Source organism: Mobula birostris, chromosome 19, assembly GCF_030028105.1.
Source record: "Mobula birostris isolate sMobBir1 chromosome 19, sMobBir1.hap1, whole genome shotgun sequence".
NCBI classification, from domain to species: domain Eukaryota; kingdom Metazoa; phylum Chordata; class Chondrichthyes; order Myliobatiformes; family Myliobatidae; genus Mobula; species Mobula birostris.
The window spans coordinates 8,161,746-8,182,151 of NC_092388.1; the positions used below are offsets into that span (position 1 = coordinate 8,161,746).

General features: G+C 40.7%; 1 protein-coding gene and 1 long non-coding RNA gene across 9 annotated transcripts in view; one reads left to right on the top strand and one right to left on the bottom strand.

The window, feature by feature from the left end:
* Positions 1-20,406, top strand: part of LOC140212421 (RNA-binding motif, single-stranded-interacting protein 3) — a 1,294,896-nt gene that overhangs the window by 885,268 nt on the left and 389,222 nt on the right. The gene's annotated exons all lie outside the window — the stretch shown is intronic.
* On the bottom strand, positions 3,074-17,051 carry LOC140212419 (uncharacterized). Of its 2 annotated transcripts, none has more exons than XR_011889713.1 (3): positions 16,947-17,051; positions 13,402-14,006; positions 3,074-4,630 (listed from the first exon to the last, which is right to left on the bottom strand). It is a non-coding gene; the product is annotated as an uncharacterized lncRNA (long non-coding RNA). The 2 variants fall into 2 exon arrangements; XR_011889712.1 differs by lacking the exon at positions 16,947-17,051 and adding an exon at positions 15,061-15,573.

The following is a 20,406-nucleotide window of genomic DNA, read 5'->3' on the forward strand; positions in this document are numbered from 1 at the left end:
ATTGAGGGGCAGCTTTTTCCCATCTGCCATCCGATTTCGAAATGGACATTGAACCCATGAACACTATGTCATATTTTTTCTTATTTCTATTTTTTGCTTACTATTCTTATTTTATCTATTTAATATGCACTTACTGTAATTTATTTGCTTTTCTATATTTAGCATGAATTTCATTGCACTGCTGCTGCTAAGTTAATGAATTTCACGGCATATGCTGGTGATATCAAACCTGATTCTGATTCTGTCCGTAGATGCTGCCTGACCTGCTGAGTTCCTCCAGTGTTTTATGTGTGTCGCTCTGGATTTCCAGCATCTGCAGAATCTCCTGTGTTTATTCTATATTGTGATATTTTTGTTGCCATCCCCATTCTTGCATAATTTCAAGGGCCCAAATGAATGAGTCTACCAGGAGGATTGACAAACTGCTATTTTCTGAATTGCACTGGTAATGTCTTGCCTTGAACAGGCACATAATGCTTTAGGGACTTTGGTTAATGTGAGATTTGAGTGTTAGTCTCTGGCATCCTTGAAGAAAACTGACACAGCTGCACCACAGAGTCTGTTTCCAGTGAATTTATCTATGACTGAACTTAAACTTCACATTTGTGCTGCTTCATAGTATCCATTATTGAAAGATTAGGTTACAGAGCAAAGGATATCCATGTATATACATATGTTAATATGTGAGCTGATAAAATATTAGCAGCTAACTATTCAGTTGTACCCTAATAGTAACTTCTGTACAAAAATACATGTTTAACTGTTTAGAGGTGAAAATTGATAAAGAGTCCTCATGAAGGGTCTCGGTCCGAAACGTCGATTCTTTATTCCTTTCTGTGGATGCTGCCTGGCATGCTGAATTCCTCCAGTATTTTGCGTGTGTTGCTCTGGAAATGAAAATTACCTTGTTAAACTGGGGCCAGACTGCGCGCATGCTATTCGGCACTAGAAAGTGGTGCAACATTTGTGGGCTGCCCAAAACACGCCCTTGATTCTGCTGGTTGTTGAGGCAAATGATGCACTTCGCTGTACAGTACTGTCAATTTACACTTGATTAATAAATCTGAATCTTGTATCTTGAATCTTGATTGACGTCATTCCCGTATTATATCTATCATATAACTCCTGTGGCCATGTTAATCATTTGCAGCCATCCTAGTCCGTACAAATCCAAGGACTTGTTGTTATAAAATTCCTGAAAGTATAGTACTCCATGAGTACATCGACTTCTCTAACTTCCGCTAAGGCCCCACCTCCCCCTCGTACCCCATCTGTTACTTATTTTTATGCACACATTCTTTCTCTCACTCTCCTTTTTGTCCCGGAGGCTGGTGGGCTGGTAGGTTCCTCTTGCCCATCCTCTGGGTCCCCCCCCCCCATCTTTCTTCCTGGACCTCCTGTCCCATGATCCTCTCGTATCCCCTTTTGCCTGTCACCTGTCCAGCTCTTGGCTCTATCCCTCCCCCTCCTGTCTCCTCCTATCATTTTGGATCTCGCCCTCCCCCTCCAACTTTCAAATCCCTTACTCACTCTTCCTTCAGTTAGTCCTGACGAAGGGTCTCAGCCTGAAACGTCGACTGTACCTCTTCCTAGAGATGCTGCCTGGCCTGCTGCGTTCACCAGCAACTTTGATGTGTGGTACTCCATGAGTGGTGCTTTATCCCCTCGTAGACATGTCAGGTACATTCAAAATGGTTGTAATAGCGAATTCAGAAATATTTTAGAAGGCTCTTGCTCCAAAAAGGGTAACTTCACTTGCCCCATCACTGAAATGTTCCCACAACCAATGAACTCACTTTCAAGGATTTATTTCATGTTCTTGATATTGATTGTTTATTTATTCATTATTATTATTTGTTGATTTTTGTATTTGCACAGCTTCTTGTCTTTTGCAGAATGGTTGAACTCCCAAGTTGGTGCAGTCTTTCATTAATTCTGTTATGGATTTATTCAGTATGCATGCAAGAAAATGAATCTCAGGGTTGTATATGGTGACATATATGCACTTTGACGATAAATTTTCTTTGACCTTTGAACTTTGAAAAACTAAATTATTTGAAAATGTTGAAAATACTCAGTTGGTCAGATGTCAGTGGAAGGAAAAAAATCACAATACTGTTTTATGTGGAAGACGGTTTTTAGAAAAGTTAAACAATAGAGCTAGGTTGCTGGTGGTATAATAATGTTACACAGGTGGCGACGCTGTCGTGTCACCCAAATAATAATGAGTTAACTAAATGTTTATCTTGTGAATAAAGAGGGCTGTGGTTGATAAGCTGGCCAATTTAGTAAGATACTGGTGAAAAGATGCAGTGTGCCCGGCCACTCAATACAGAGTTTATTTCATACTTAAAGATGCAGCATGGTAACAGGATCTTTTGCCCGATGAGCTGTTGCTGCTGAATTACACCCACGTGAACCATTAACCTGCTAACCCATTCTTCTTGGGAATGTGGGAGGAAACTGGAGCAGCCTTGGTCACTGGAAAATGTACAAACTCCCTGCAGTCAGTGGCAAGAATTGAATCCGGGTTACTGACACTGTGGGTGTTGCGCTGTCTGCTATGCTACCTAAAACTTTGACAAGCTTCTATAGGTGTGTGGTGGAGAGTATATTGACTGGCTGTATGTCAGCCTAGTATGGAAGCATCAATGCCCTTGAACAGAAAATCCTACAAAAAGTAGTGGATATGACTCAGTCCGTCACGGGTAAAGATCTCCCCACCATTGAACACAACTACACAGAGTGTTGTTGCAGCATCCGTTATCTCCAGCAATCAGGACATGCCCTCTTCTCACTGCTACGATCAGAAAGAAGGTACGGGAGCCTCAGGACTCAGGCCACCAGGTTCAGGAACTGTCCCCATAAAGCTATCTCAACATATTCCGTCGCAGACACGAGGAAATCTGCAGATGCTGGGCTTTTCCCCCCCTCCCACTTTTCTTTCTCCCTGGGCCTCCTGTCCCATGACCCTCTCATATCCCTTTTGCCAATCACCTGTCCAGCTCTTGGCTCCATCCCTCCCCCTCCTGTCTTCTCCTATCATTTTGGATCTCCCTCTCCCCCTCCCACTTTCAAATCTCTTACAAACTCTTCTTTCAGTTAGTCCTGACGAAGGGTCTCAGCCCGAAACGTCGACTGTACCTCTTCCTAGAGATGCTGCCTGGCCTGCTGCATTCATCAGCAACTTTTATATTCCGTCACAGACTCACACCACCAGGGTCAGGAACAGTTACTAACACTCACCCATCAGACTCATGAACCGGAAGGGATAACTTCACTCACCTTCACTTTGTCCCTTCACTCAACTGATCCCACAAGCTGTGGACTCACTTTCACGGACTTTTCATTGTATGTTCTTGATATTTATTACTTTTAATTGTTGTTGTTATTCCATTTTTTTCTTTTCTGTGAGCACAGTCTGTAGTCTTTTACACACTGGCTGTCTGCCCTGTTGTCTGAGGTCTTTCACTGATTCTGTTGTGGTCATTGGATTTGTTGAGTATGCTCACGAAATGTTCAAAGTTCAAAGTAAAGTTTATTATCAGAGTACATACATGTCACCACATACAACCTGAGATTCTTTTACTTGCGGGCGTACTTTGCAAATCTGTAGAACGGTAACTGTAAACAGCATCAATGAACAACAAACTATGCACATGCAAATATAAATATATAGCAATAAATAATGAAAGCATGAAATAACAAGATATAGAAACCTTAAAGTGAGACCATCGGTTGTGGCCACACCAGAAATCAAATGAGTGTAGTTATCCCTTTTTGTTCAAGAGCCTGATGGCTGAGGGGTTGTAACTGTTCTTGAACCTGGTGGTGCGAGTCCTGAGGCTCTTGTAGCTTCTATCTGATAGCAGCAGTGAAAAAAGAGCATGGCCAGGGTGGTGAGGTTCTTTGATTTTCTACGGCAGTTTTTCATGCAGGTGTACTCAGTGGCTGGGAGTGTTTTAGCCATGATGCACAGAGTCGAATTCACTACCTTTTGTAGGATTTTCTGCTCAAAGGCATTGATGTTCCCATAACAGGCCATAATGCAGCCACAAGAAAATGAATCCCAGGGCTGTATATGGAGACAAAGTATAAACTTAATCTGAACTTTGAGTCTAGTTGATTGGTTCAGTCTTTCATCATTTGTCATCTGTTGAATCTACGTACATTTTGTTGTCTTTAGGAAGCCCTCTGTCCTAGTACAGGGAAAAAAGCTACAGATTGTATAGCTCGTAAATCTGTTGTTTGGCACTTTTTTGTGATCCTCACATGTATTTTTCTACACTTTAGTCGCTCGGTCATATTCTTGGTGGGTTGTTCACAGTTCAGTGAGATTAACCCTTCACGGTCTCAGATCAGTGAAGTATGAGATAAAGATGGTGCCTTCCATTCAGCTGATACCAGGGCACACAAGATTTGTCCTTGACTAGCAACTTCCTTTGCCTGACAAATACTGCCTTTTCATTGCCCTTGCTTCTTGCAATTTGATGTGACAGATCAATCATTAACACTCCAAAGGAATACATTGCGATCCTTGGACTAGGTTGGTCATTGATGTAAAACAACATATTTTACTGCAAATTTCATGAAGATCCACACGGGGTACTTTTGTATCCTGGTTGTGCATCTGTAAACAGAGTTGAGCACAGGCCATGAAAGAACTCTAATATTGAAACCGATTGTTAATAATAACTTATTTATAAAGCATTTTTCGTACAAATGTTGCAGTTCAAAGTGCTTTACAATAGGACAAAGTGCAAACATAAATAAAAGCCAAAAAGATGTTAGTTAAAAGCAAGGCTAATTAAATAGATTTTAAGCTGACGTTTAAAAGTGTCGACTGAGTCTGCATCCCTTATAGTTTTAGGTATTGAATTTCACAGTTTAGGAGCACAGTTCAAAAAAGATGACCTGCCAAATATCTTTTGAGGGAGATTGGTTAAATTTAAGAGACCGGCAGAAGATGACCTGAGAGCTCGAGGAGGATTATAAAACAAAAATGATTCTGTGATGCACTCCGGTCCCAGACCACAAGAGCTTTAAAATCAGATTCACCACCCTCTGGCTAAAGAAATTCCTCCTCATCCCTGCTGTAAAGGGACAGCCATTCTGAGGATGTGCCCTCTGGTCCTAAACTCCCCCACTATCGGAAACATCCTCTCCAGGTCCACTCTATCTAGGACTTTCAATATTCAATAGATTTCAATGATATCTTCCCTCATTCTTCTAAACACCAGTGAGTACAGGCCCAAAGCCATCAAATGTTCCTCATATATTAACCCTTTCATTCTCAGGATCATTCTTGTGAACTTCCTCTGGACCCTCTCCAATGCAATTCTTATACAAAATATATAAACACATTTTTGCATATCAAAATTGAGATATAACAAATATATTTTGCATATTATGAGTTTTTCATGTTTTGGCACCAATTCCATAAACCTCACCTATACCATCTTCAAATCTATATATCCTTTCTCAGGGAGGTGTGAAGAAGTGGGCACTATTCAATCTATGGCCTAGTCAATTATTTTAGTAGGATCAGTGTTTCCTGTTTGTCTGTGCTATGTAGTCCTGTTTTTATTTCATTATTCTATTGACCCAGTATTAGATCGATGCCATATGTACCACTAAAATTAAGCTTACCTTTGCCTGTAAAGCCTTTTCAAAGTGTCATTTAGAAGACACTGTAAAGATGTGGAAGAAGATCTTGAGGTCAGATAAAACTAAAGTGGAACTTTTTTGGCCTCAGCTCTAAGCGGTACACCATCCTGACTGTAAAGTATGGCGGAGGTAGCAACATGCTATGGGATGGTTTTCAGCAGCAGGAACTGGAAATTAGGTCAAGATTGATTGGAACATGAATGCTGCTAGATGCAGGGTGATCTGATATAAAACTCTGCTAGCCTCTGCCAGAAAGCTTAAGCTGAGGAGGAAGTTTATCTTTCAGCAGGACAATGACTCAGAGCACACTGCCACAGCAACCATGGAGTGGATTCACATGAAGAAAATTGATGTGCTTGAGTGGCCCAGTCAGAGTCCTGACCTTAACCCAATTGAACTTCTCTGGCAAGTCCTCAAGATTGCTGTCCAGCGCCCCTCTCCATCTAACCTGGCATAGGTTGAGCAATTCTGCAAGGAGGAATGAGTAAATCATGCTCGATCACGTTGTGCAAAGCTAACGGAGACTTACCCAAAAAGACTTCTGGCAGTAATATTGGTGAGAGATCATTCAACGTAGTACCGAGCAAAGAGGAATGAATACTTGTGAACTGCTGACATGTCTGTTTTTGAATTTTTAGCTTTTCATGCTTTACAATTTTGCCTGTTTATGGCTCAACTGTGCAAAAAGGACTATGTGATTCACAAATCAAAAATCTCAGTTAAACTGATCAAAATCCCTGTTTGTAATACTTGTTTATGTGAACAAAGGGTTGGGGCTGAATACTTTTTCAAGGCACTGTATATACATCATAGAGCACCGCTTCTAACGTGGAGTCTCCTCTATAGATTTATTCTGCTATATTCCCCACGAGCAAGGCAAATTCACTGCTGAAAGAGTTGAGCATAAACACAGGCGACTTGCGACCATTGCATGGAGACCACACTCGGAGTACTGCAGACAGTTTTTTTGTGTGCCCCTATCCAAGCAGCAAGCATCTGAAGCTTTGAATATCGGATAAGCCACAATCTTATTAAATGGAACAATAGAGTTCAGAGGTCATGTTGACTCATTTTGGTGCCACTTTCCATTTTCTTAATCATGAGCTATTTTTTTTCTTTTTCTTTTGTTTCTGGCATCATTCTTTAACAAGATCATAATCCCTAGCAACTTACATATGTTCGGAATGCTGCCCCGTGTCGTGTAGCTAGTACTTATTCACTATTTTTTGCTCGGTGCATGTGTCAGCTGTCCAGATTCTGTCTTTGTAATGTATAGTGTTCCACAGAACTGAAGATGCATTGTTCCCCACTGAAATGAATGGATGGCAGAACATTTACATCACCAACAGTTGTCAGCACACAATTACAGGTAGTTTAGTCCCTGTGTGCTTCTGTCACGACGGTCAACTTTGGTAATTAAGGTCTTCATAAACAAATGGTCTCTGTCTATTGTGTGTGTATGTGTGTGGATATTTTACAATTGGTTGGTTTAAAAAAAGAAGTCCATTAGAGGTTTCTGTAACTCATTCTCAAAGGGAGAACTACTTAATTTGCAGGGGCCTACCATCAGAGGAGGAGGAGGAACGGGAGCCTGAGACAATCAGAATCAGGTTTATTATCACTGGCATGTGTCGTGAAATTTGTTAATTTAGCAGCAGCAGTTCAAAGCAATACATAATATAGAAGAAAAAATAATAATAAATAGATTAAAAATAAATAAATAAATAAATGTTTCAGGAACAGCATCTTCCCCTCCGCTATCATCTTTCCCTCCGCCATCAGATTTCTAAACGAATGATGAACCCACCCAAAAACACTAACTCAATATTTTTGCTCCCTTTTGCACTACTTATGTAATTTGTTCTTTATATAGACACTCATGATGATGACGTCAACTCAGGCCTGAGAGGCCAGCGTCGGGCATTTTCATGCCTTACAAGGCGTGGAACAAGAGACTGTGTGGCGCGCCACTCTCCACATAGACATTTCGCAGTGCAGTATTTTTCTTGATTTTACGAGCTCAACACTCAGCCCGGCACGGTTGGAAAGCGTGCTCGGGAACGGCCCGACTGGATTCGAACCCGGGAACCTCCGTTCCGGAGTCCGGCGCTGATATCACTGTGCCACCAGCCGACCAAAGTGGCCAGTTTATTAGGTACACCTTCACACCAGCTCATTAATATTAGTATCTAATCAGCCAATCATGTGGTAGTAACCCAGTGCATAAAAAGTATGCAGGCATGGTCAAGAGGTTCAGTTGTTGTTCAGACCAAACATCAGAATGGGGAAGAAATGTGATCTAAGTGACTTTGATTGCGGAATGATTGTTAGCACCAGACAGGATGGTTTGAGTATCTCTGAAATTGCTGATCTGCTGGGATTTTCACACACAACAGTCTCTAGAATTTACAGAGAATAGTTCTAAGAACAAATTAAAAACATCCAGGAAGAGGCAGTTTTGTGGGCAAAAATTCATACATATTGCACTGTATTGCTGCTGCAAACAATGGATTTCACAACATACTGTATGTCAGTGATATTAAATCTGATTCTGAGTTGAATATCTGTTACAATTGTTGCCCACTACCCGCTGCCTCTGTTTCCAAGGGTGTTAAATTTAAGCTAAGAACCTGAAGAACCTGAATTTTCAACCTCGTATTAGCTTAAAAGTGATTTTATTTCCCACATTTAGAAACTGAAATGCAATATGTTCATAGATTTTCATATTTCACTGTCAGAGTAATATTCTACTTAAGACTGCTTTCACGGTATATTCACCCACCTCCATGTCTCCAGGCCATTACAATATCAGTCACCATACTACCAACTTGATTGATTTTCTGAGCACATTTTTTTATCAGACCAAATCTAGCTGATTGATGGTTGTCGACCATTATTCTTCCAGTGAAATACATTTGTTTTAATGTTATTAATTGACTTTTATTTTAGGATTGGCAACTTCTTGGTTTTTTGAGACATACAGTATTTCAACATTCAGGGGTGGGTAGCTTATCAAAGTGAAACTGATTCAATTCCAGAGGTAAGATTTCCTCCTCTGCTCTTAGGTGCAAAATTTTAAAGACTTTCTTTTTTCAAACTGTTTTGTGAAGTTCGCTAAAATTAATTCAATAAAAAAAAAATCACTGTATGTTTCAATGTACATTTGACAAACCTAATCTTTAATCAGAAGCAGGTTTAATATCACCACCATATGACCTGAAATTTGTTAACTTAGCAGTAGCAGTATAATGCGATACATGATAATATAGAAAAGAAAGTAAGTTAATCAATTACAGTGTGTATATTAAATAGTTAAATTAAAAATAGTGCAAAAACAGAAATAATAAAAGTGAGGTAGTGTACAAGGATTCAAAGTCCATTTAGGAATCAGATGCCAGAGGGGAAGACGTTGTTCCTGAATCGCTGAGTGTGTGCCTTCAGGCTTCTGTACCTCCTACCTGATGGTAACAGTGAGAAGAGGGCATGCCCTGGATGATTGGAGTCCTTAATGATGGACGCTGTCTTTCTGTGGCACTGCTCCTTGAAGATGTCTTGGAGACTGCGGAGGCTAGTACCGAAGATGGAGCTGACTAATTTTATAACCACCTTCAGCATCTTTCGATCCTCTGCAGTAGCATACCCATACCAGACAGTGACGCAGCCTGTCAGAATGCTGTCCATGATACACCTGTAGAAGTTTTCAAGTGTTTTAGGTGACAAACCAAGTCGCCTCAACTCCGAATGACATATAGCTTTTTTTTATAGCTGAATCGGTATATTGATACCAGGTTAGATCCTCAGAGATCATGACACCCAGGATCTTGAAATTGCTCACTCTCTCCACTTCTGATCCCTCTATGAAGATTAGTGTGTGATCCCACGTCTTATTCTTCCTGAATTCCGCAATCAACTCTTTGGTCTTACTGACGTTGAGTGCAAATTTGTTGCTGCTACACCACCGGTATATCTTGCTCTTGTACAGCTTCTCGTGTGCATCTGAAATTCTGTCAACAATGTTTGTTTCATCAGCAAATTTATAGATGATATTTGAACTGCACCTAGCCACACACAGTCATGGGTATAGAGAGAATAGAGCAATTGGCTAAGCACACATCCCTGAGGTGCGCCAGTATTGATCGTCAGCAAGGAGGACATATTATTACCATTTGGCACAGATTGTGGTCTTCAGGTTAGGAAGCTGAGGATTCAATTGCAGAGGGAGATACAGAGGCCAAGGCTGTATAACTTATCAGTCAGAATTGCAGGAATGATGGTGTTCAATGGTGAACTATAGTCAAGGAACAGCATCCTGACATAGGTATTTGTATTGTGCAGGTGATCTAAGGCCATGTGAAGAGCAATTAAGATTGCATCTGCTGTAGACCAAATGGGGTGATAGGCAAATTGCAGTGAGTCCAGATATTTGCTGAAGCAGGAGTTGATTCTCGTCCTGATCAACCTCTCAAAGCATTTCATTACCCTAGATGTGAGTGCTACTGGATGATAACGATTAAGGCAGCTCACACTACTCTTCTTGGGCTCTGGTAAAATCTTTGCTCTTTTGAGGCAGGTGGGAACTTCTGACTGTAGCACTGAGAGTTTGAAAATGTCCTTGAATGCACTCACCGGTTGGTTGACTCAAGTTGTCAGAGCCTTACCAGGTACTCCATTGGGGCCTGCCACCCTGCGAGGGTTCACCCTCCGAAAGACAGCCTGACATCGGCCTTCGAGACAGTGATCACAGGGTCACCGGGTGCAGCAGGGATCTTCACAGCTGTAGTCACATTCTCCCTTTCAAAACATTCATTAATATTTTGTTTTCAGTTATGTTGCACACTCAGTGTATCTTCTGCTGCAGTCGCCCATCTACTTCGAGGTTTGGCGTGTTCTGTATTCAGGGATGCTGTTCTGCACATCACTGCTGTAACACATGGCTAGTTAGTTACTGGTGCTTTCCTGTCAGCTTGCAGTAGTCAGGCCATCCTTCTCTGATCTCTCTCATTAACAACATGCTTTTGCCCACAGACCTACCCTCAATGGACGTATGTTTTTTTTGGACCATTCTCTAGAGTAGAGGTCCTCAACCTACTCAAAAATCAATCTAGCCCAGGGGTTCCCAACCTTTTTTATGTCATAGACCAATGAACCACTGCACTAGAGAAGGTGGTGCATGACAATCCCGGGAGACCTGCAGTTGCTGAGATAGTCAAATCATCCTGTTTGTCACCAACAATCATTCAATGGTCAAAGTCACTTAGATCACATTTCATCCCAATTCCAAAGTTTGGTCTGAACAACTGACCCCCTTGACCATTTCTGGATGTTTTTATACATTGAGTTGCTGTCACATCATTGGCTGATTAGATATTTGCATTAACGAGCAGCTGTACAGGTATACCTAATAAATTGGCTACTGAGTGTGTGTTTCCATAAGGATATAAGATGTAGGAGCAGAATTAGGCCATTTGGCCCATGGAGTCTGCCCTGCCATTTCATCATAGCTAATCCATTTTTTCTCTCAGCCACAAACTCCTCCTTTCTCCCCATATCCCCTCATGCCCTGACCAGTCAAGAATCTATCAACCTCTGCCTTCAATATACCCAATGACTTGGCCTCCACAGCTGCCTATGGCAACAGATTCCACAGATAGATGAAGAAATTCCTCCTCATCTCTGTTCTAAAAGGACACCCCTCTAGTCTGAGGCTGTGTCCTCTGGTCTTAGATTCTCCCACCATAGGAAACATCTTTTCCACGTCCACTCGATCAAGGCCTTTCTCCATTTGATAGGATTCAAATAGGTCACCCCTCATTCTTCTGAATTCTAGTGACCATAGGCCCAGAGCCTCCAAATACTTTTCATATGACAAACCATTCAATCATAGAATCATTTTTGTGAACCTCCTTTGAGCCCTCTCTAGTTTCAGCACATCCTTTCCAAGATAAGGGGCCCAAAATTGCTCACAATACTCCAAGTGAGGACTCACCAGTGCTGTATAAAGTTTCAACATTACATTGTTGCTTTCATATACTAGTCCTCTTGAAATGAATGCTAACATTGTATTTGCCTTCTTCACCACAGACTCGACCTGCAAATTAACCTCTAGGAAACCCTGCACAAGAACTCCCAAGTCCCTTTGTACCTCAGTTTTCTTTCCATTTAGAAAATAGTGAACACTTTCATTTCTTCTACCTAAGTGCATGACCATATATTTCCTGACACTGTATTGCATCTGCCATTTCTTTGCCATTCTCCTAATATGTCTAAGTCCTTCTGTCGCCTCTCTAATTCTTCAAAACTATCTGCCCCTTCACCCAACTTCATACTGTCTGCAAACGTTGCAACAAAGCCATCAATTCCATCATCCAAATCATTGACATATGACGGAAAAAGATTGGTCCCAACACAGACCTGTGGAACACCTTTAGTTACTGGCAGCCAACAAGAAAAGGCTCCTTTTATTCCCACTCTTTGTCTCCTGCCAATCAGCCACTGCTTTATCCATGCTGGAGTCCTTCCTGTAATACCATGATTCAAGATTCATTTATTATCAAAGTTTCGTATAAATTATGCAACCTTGAGATATGCTTGCTCACAGGTAGCCACAAAGCAAGAAACATGAAAGAACTCAATTAAAAGAAAAATAAATAAAAATAAATTAAAAAGAAAGAAAAAATACAAATTATGCAAATAATTAAAGCGAACAACAACATTCCGAACCAAAATTGAATCCTCAGATCCAAACCAGGAGCAACCCGGAGTAGGCCCAGAACCTCAGTTCATCATATTAGTGGGCACAGAGCACAACAGCTGGGATAGTTTTCATACCCTCAGCACCATGGAGATGACCATTGCATAGAATGGCAAAATCAGCTCCTGTACTGACCGTCACCCTGCCTTTTCAATCTATCTAGGCCGGCACTTAAATTGACCAATAACGGAATAGTGAAAGGCTCCATGCCATGGAGAACAAGCAAGATCTGCTCTCACCTCCAATCTCGGCCAGTGTTTAAATTTTTTGAATAGTGAATTGTACTTCACACTTGAACCTACGCAACAGGCCTAGACCACGCTGTCCAACGACTAGCTCTGTGCCCAGACTCTGTCATCTAGCCCAAAACCAATCTCAAGCTCTTCAAGTCAGCTTGGCACCCAAAGCAATCCAATCTGACTCCCAGGCCGGCTCTGTGGACATCAGAACTCCATTCTGCAACAAACCATCTTGGCTCATCCTCCTAACTCACTTCGTCATCACTTGCCCCTTTAATGTTTGTGGTGATAATTTAACAACATTTACCAGAGTTAGTGGTGTTTTGAATCTCATTTCTTATCTTTTTGATTGCCAGAAGCTGTCACACACGTTCGGTAGGGTGACAGGACAATTACGTCCTGGACAACTGTGTCCCGATCAAATGGGTCCCAGTCATTAGCATCCCTGGACATTTGCATCCGTTTTTTTTGCATTCCGGACATTTGTGTCCCAATATATGTATATCTCATATTCGATTTGTGTCCCAATAGATGTATATTTCATAAAAGATATAATTTTACATATTCGTGTGATTTTTTAAAATCAAAAACAGTTTTATTAATTAAAAAGGGACATTTTATTGATTAAAAAATTTAATTTATAAGTCCAAACTTAAAAAGTATGCATGTTGTGGGCAATCCCTCGTAAGAAACCTAATTTGTCCTCAGGATTGTAACGTGCAATTAATGATTGAAGACACTTACTGATATTCTTATTTCTTGGTTGGACAATAATCCCTCTTTGGTAGTCAATTTTCTTCTTTGTGGCCATAGCTTCCTCTTTCTTCAACGCATCAATTAATTTCCAAACAGAGGGGTGTTGACAAGTAATTGAATTTTGGATAGTATTATGCCCAGTGGGGAGAATACAATATTCTTCTGGTATTTTGTAATTACATCTTTGGTTTGGTATAGATGGAGCATTTTTTGCTTTTTGTCTCCAACGACAAACATTTCTCCCCATTGCTGAGACAGAGGGCATTTCTGCCGTTGAAGATTCATCATGTTTTGACAAAGTTGTTCCAATGAGATGTCTTGTTGGTTCTTGTGAGGATATCGCAGTTTCTTTCAACTCTAAAATCCATTCTTTTGCTCTAATCGCAGTAGCAGAAGAACCATGGTTATGCTCATTAATTTGTTTTGTTATTACATCGCTCTCAGTATGAACTCTTGCTTTGCAGGATCGTACTGCACATATCCAGTACGTTTTCCTGTCCACAATATTTTTCTTATGATAGTGATAGATATAATTTCTGTCATCAACAACTATGTTTCCACCTTTGCTTGATTTCAAGAACTGTGTTTAGTTTCTGAAAAAAAAGTAAATTTAAAGCCAAATTATAGTAGGAAACGTGGGGATTTGTTTATAAGTAGCGCAGTCGCAAACGAGGCACCCCTCATTTGCCTACAATTACGCTAATTGATTAGACGGTAGCTGAGATAAGAGGCTTAACATATATATCACGAGGTTTGTTACCCAGTAATAGTTACATATAGTGGGACACAAATGACCGGGACGCAAAAAAAAACAAGACACAAATGTCCAGGGATGCTAATGACCGGGACACAATCGTCCAGGACACAAATACCCTAGTACCGTTCGGTAGTTGCGCCATCTTAACCAGAAGTAGCCTCGTATGGCACCTTGTCAAAACCCTTCAGAAAATCCAAGTACACAACATCAACCAATTCTTCTTTGTCTATCCTGCTTGTTATCTCTTCAAAGAATTCCGACAGATTTGTCAGGCAAGATTTTTCCTTGAGGAAACCATGCCGACTATGGTCTATTTTATCATGTCCTTTCAACTACCCTGAAACCTCATCCTTAATAATTGACTCCAACATCTTCCTAACCACTGAGGTCTGACTCACCAGCCTGTAGTTTCCTTTCTTCTGCCTCTCTCCCTTCTTGAAGAGTGGAGTGACGTTTGCAATTTTCCAGTCTTCCAGAACCATTCTAGAATCTATTAATGCTTGAAAGATCATTACAGATGCCTCCACAATCTCTTCAGCCACCTTTTTCAGAACACTGGGCTGTACACCAGCTGGTCCAGGTGACATATCTACCTTAAGACCTTTCAGTTTCACAAGAACCTTCTCTCTAGTTATGGGAACTTCACACACTTCATGACTCCTGACACCTGAAACTTCCACCATACTGCTTGTGTCTTCCATAGTGAAGACTGATGCAAAATACTTATTCAGTTTATCTGTCATTTCCTTGCCCCCATTACTACCTCTCCAGCATTGTTTTCCAGTGGTCCGATATCCACTCTTGTCTCTTTTGCACTTTATGTACCTGAAGAAACTTTTGGTATCCTCTTTAATAATACTGGCTAGATTACTTTCATATTCCATCCTTACCTTCTTAATGACTTTTTAGTTGCCTTCTGTTGGTTTTTAAAAGCTTCCCAATCTTCCAACTTCCCACTCATTTTTGCTTCTCTTATATGCCCTCTCTTTGGCTTTTATGTTGACTTTGACTTGTTAACCACGGTTGTGTCATCTTTTTCTTCTCCTTCTATGGGATGTATATATCCTGTGCCTTCTGATTTGCTTCCAGAAATTCCAGCCATTGCTGCTCTGCCATCATTCCTGCCAGTGTTCTTTTCCAATCAATTCTGGCCAACACCTCTCCCATGTCTCTTTAATTCCCTTTACTCCACTGTAATACTGATGCATCTGACTTTAACTTCTCCTTCTCAAATTTCAGGGTGAATTGAACATATTATGATCACTTGCCCCAAGTGTTCTTTTACTTTGAGGTCTCTAATCAAATCCAGTTCATTGCACAGCATCCAATCGAGAATAGCTGATCTCCTAGTAGGCTCAACCATGAGCTGCTCTAAAAAGCCATCTCATACGTACTCTAAACATTTCCCCCTCCTGAAATCCAGCACAAACTGGATTTTCCCAATCTATCTGTATATTGAAATCCCTTATGATTAATGTAACATTGCCAGTTTGGCATGCATTTTCTATCTCCGCTGTGATTTGTATATCACATCCTTACTACGGTTTGGTAGTCTGTATACTACTCCCATCAGAGTCTTTTTACCCTTACAGTTCCTTAGCTCTATCTACAATGATTTAACACCTTCCAACCCCATGTTACTTGTTTTAATGATCTGATTTCATTTTTTATCAACAGCCCAACAGTGCCCCTCTGCCGTTCTGCCTTCCTGCCTGTCATTTCGACACAATGTGTATCCTTGGACATTAAGCTCCCATTTCGATGTACATGTGATAAATGAAACTAGTCTTTACTCTTATATATTCAATCATGGCCTCTATTAACCACTCTTCAAAGTTGTATTCCATTTTAATCATTTCTTGATGTGCTACTTTCATACTTTTTTGGGTTTTCTGTTGTTGTCAGTTAAGTACAAGGAAAACAAATTAGACAATTCGTTGTTCTCTTGAAAAGTCCTGGTCTTCTCAATGAGAGATTCATAAAGGTTGTACTTTTGAACAACTTTAAAGGGTTCTCTGACATCTCCATATTGGCAGATGTGTAAGTTTTCTTTGTAATTTAGCACACAATTTAAATTCTGTTCAGTTTGAATGAACAAAAGCTTTGGGAAAGAGGTATATAGGTTTAGCTGGACTAACTTCAACTTGGAAATAATACTGATTACATTATGAAGCCTCATTACATTACAGATTACATTGTTCAAAGTTCAAAGTAAAATTTATTATCAAAGTACATATATATGTCACCATATACAACACTGAGATTCATTTTCTTGTTGGCATACTCAATAAATCTATAGAATAATAGTTCTCACAGAATCTGAAAGACTGCCCAACTAGGGCTTTCAACCACAGTGCAGAGGAAAACGCACTGTGCAGATAGAAAAAACAGAAATAAATAGTAAATAAATAAACATAAATTTCGAGAACTTGAGATGCAGAATCTATGCAACCAGCCACAGTGAGTTGCTCTGGATTATTGTTTTGGATGTCTATAGATACGTATGTATGGCATTTTCAGAATTTGTAAGATCATGTTCAAATTCAGATTTGTTTATCACAAGCACATGTTAACATAGAGAGAATACATCATTTACATTAACAACTAACACAACCTGTGGGTGTGCTGGCAGCAGCACACAAGTGTCATCACATGTTCTGGCACCAACGTTCTGTGTTCTGTGTTGTTCTGTGCACAATACTCGGCAGAACAGCACAGAACCCAACAAGCAACAAAACAACAACATCAAAACAAGCCCCTCGCCTCCTTTACACACAGGCAGTCCTCCAACTCCAGGACAGGTCCCCTGTCTCTAGTCTTCAGCTCTTTACTCTGGCAATGTGTGACACTGGGTGGACTTGTACATACTAGTTGTTTCCAATTATGTAGGGTTGTTCTAAATAATGTATTTGTTCCAGGAACCAAACAAAACATGCTCTGTTGATGCAAGAGAGTTGAAATGAGGCTGATTACTGACTCATGAGGAAAATTTCACGGAGTAGGTTTTCCAGAAAACTTTAATTGATGTTTATGTAAAGTCCAATCAACAGAATAACTTTTGATTAAAAGTCAATTGCTACATAAAGAATGGCATTTTGTTTCGCACTTTATTTATTATTAATGGCATCTGAGAATTTTTTTAGTGAGGCAATGAAAGCTGTAAATTGTAAAGGAAAAACATCCTTGTCCTGTCGGGCAAAGGTTGACAGATTGCCTTGATCTTGAATTTTGTGGGAGTAAGGAAATTCTGGGAAATTTCTGTCCTTGGAAGATCTGAAGGGGGTTCTGGGAAATAATCATTTATATGAATTGTTCAATTAAGACCCTGTTAGAGCTTTGGAATACAATTTCAAATATACAGATGAAATGTTGTTGGCCAAGAGGACATTTTTCTTGAATGAGCGGAGTATCAGGGGAAATGTCTTTGACGTTTAAAACTCCGATTTCCTGTGTGGAAGATATCTCTGCAGCTGGAAATAAGCACTCAACTTGGACTACAGCCATTGATTACGGGAATCCAAAGATTAAGAGAAGAACATAAAAAAAATAATATTTTATTCATTGCATCTCCCAGTTTCTGCCACTTTTCCCCATCTAGGAATATCCTAAAGCTTAATGTTGATTGGAAAACACATTTTGTATTCTATTAAAGTAGCAAGATGATTTTAAAAATCTGTTGATGATAGCTTTTGTTGACTTCCTTTATTTTAAAAATTTTATTTAGCGATATGGTGCAAAAAGGCCCTTCCAGCCCTTCCGCACTGCCCAGCAACCCACCTAACTAACCCTAGCCTAATCACAGGACAATTTACAATGACTAATTAACCTACTAACCAGTACGTCATTAGACTGTGGGAGGAAATCAGAGCAACCTGAGGAAACCTATGTGTTCACAGGGAGGATGTACAAACTCCTTACAAGGGACATTGGAATTGAACTCTGGAATACTGGAAGCATGGCTGTAACTCCTATGCTACCGTGGTGCCCCAGAATGTCGCTTTGCCTCCAGCCTGGTTCATTTTTTCAACCTGCACTGCACCTTCCCTTTAATAGTGAGAGGTCGGCTTCAAGTATTGCAAACAGACTTTAACTAGCTGTAGTTGTGACCCCTGTTGAAGTGGCCAGCAGATGAGTCACGCAAATCGAGCTTGCTGGATTCTGAGATCATTGAAGTTAGCGCGCCATCTGTATCGCAGTCTGAGGCAGGTGTTCATCAGCCAGCAGGCTGCTCTTGGTGGATCCAGTTTAACCACCCTTCCAACATGACTGAGTCTAAACCAAGAAGGATAAATTAAAATGTAAAATTTATACAGCAACAAAACAGTGAGAGTGAAAGAAAGATAAGAACTAGGGAGAACCCAACATTCTGGAGGAACTTAGCAGGTGAGGCAACATCTGCTGTGTGGAATAACAGTCTACTGTTAACTTTCCTAATGAAGGGTCTCAGCCCAACACTTCAACTGTATACTCTTTTTCCATAGATGCTGGATGGCCTGCTTAGTTCTTCCAGCATTTTGTCTGTGTTACTCCGAATTTCCGACAACTGCCGAATCTCTTGCGTTGGAACACAAGGAGCTGGAAAAAAACTAAGAATGCAAATGTACTTTAAAAAATACTCCAACAATTAAAAAAAATCTAGAGAAATCAGCCCGTGAACTTGGAAAAAAAGAAATATTGAGCCCTAGGGAGTTTCCTCACTTAAAGTACTATATATCATATTGAAATTTCATTTGCAATAGACCAGCCTTGGCTTTATCTGTCACACTTACTGGGTATCTAACACTTAAATATTACAATTTATTACACAAACTAATGTTTGGTCATCCCTTGCGGGCTTCCTACAGTGTGTCCTCCAACAGTGTTGGTCATTGATGCAAGACAACATATTTCACCTGATGTTTTGATGTTCATCTGACAAATGAAGCTAATCTTTAACCCGTGACATGAACAGCCGCATCTCTAATCTGTTTGTGGGAGTTTTACTGCTTAACATTGAACATCAAAGGTTGGACGGGGCCCAGCATATCGATGCAGTTACAAAGAAGGGTCAACAGCAGCTATAATTCATTTGGAGTTTGAGGACATTTGGTATGTTACAAAAGGCACTTACAAATTTCTATGGATATACTGTGGAGAACATTCTAGCTGGCTGCATCAACATCTAGTATGGAGAGAGGGTGGGGGCCGCTGCACAGTTTCAAAACAAGTTGCAGAAAGTTGTGAACTCCATCATCTCCATCATGGCCAATAGCCTCCCTGGCATCCAGGACATCGTCAAGGAGTGATGCCTCAAAAAGGTGGCACTCATTACTCAGGATGTACCCTCTTCTCATTGTTACCGTCAGGGAGGAGATACAGGAGCTCAGCCTTTGAACCTCACTTTGCAATTGGATCCTCGACTTCCGAACCGGAAGATCATAAGCTGTGCGGATTGGTAATAATATCTCCTCCTCACTAATGGTCAACACTGGTGCACCTAAGGAATATATGCTTAGTCCACTGATCTACTCTCTCTATGCCAGTGACTGTGTGGCTCAAATGTCATCTATAAATTTGCTGATGACCCAACCATTGTTGGTGGAATCCCAGATGGAGATGAGAGGGCAAGCAGGAGTGAGATATACCAGCTAGTTGAGTGGCGTTGCAGCAACAACCTTGCACTCAAGATGTAAGAGCTGAATATGGACATCAGGAAGGGTAAGATGAGGGAACATGAACCAATTCTCGTAAAGGGATTGGAAGTGGAGAGAGTGAGTAATTTTAAATTTCTAGGTATCAAGATCTCTGAGGATCTAACCTAGTCCCAATATATCTATGCCCCTATAAGGTTCATCGATTCAGCATTCGACACCATAATTCCTTCCAGACTTGACAGGAAGCTCAGAGACCTTGGCCTGCACCCCACCTTGTGCAACTGGATCCAAGACTTCCAATCGGATCACTGACATGTGGTAAGGAAGGACTCCCTCACCTCTGGCCCTCTGACCCTCAACACAGGTGACCCCAGAGTTGTATTCTAAGTCCCCTTCTCTACTCCCTTTACGCCCATGACTGTACTGCCACACACAGCTCCATTCTGCTGATCAAATTTGCAGATGATATGACTTTAATTAACCTTATTTCTAGTGGTAATGAGAGCCTACAGAGGAGAGATTGACACCTTGGCACAGTGGTACCAGGATAATACCCTCTCCTCCAATGTCCAAAAAACAAAAGAGCTGATCATCGATTACAGA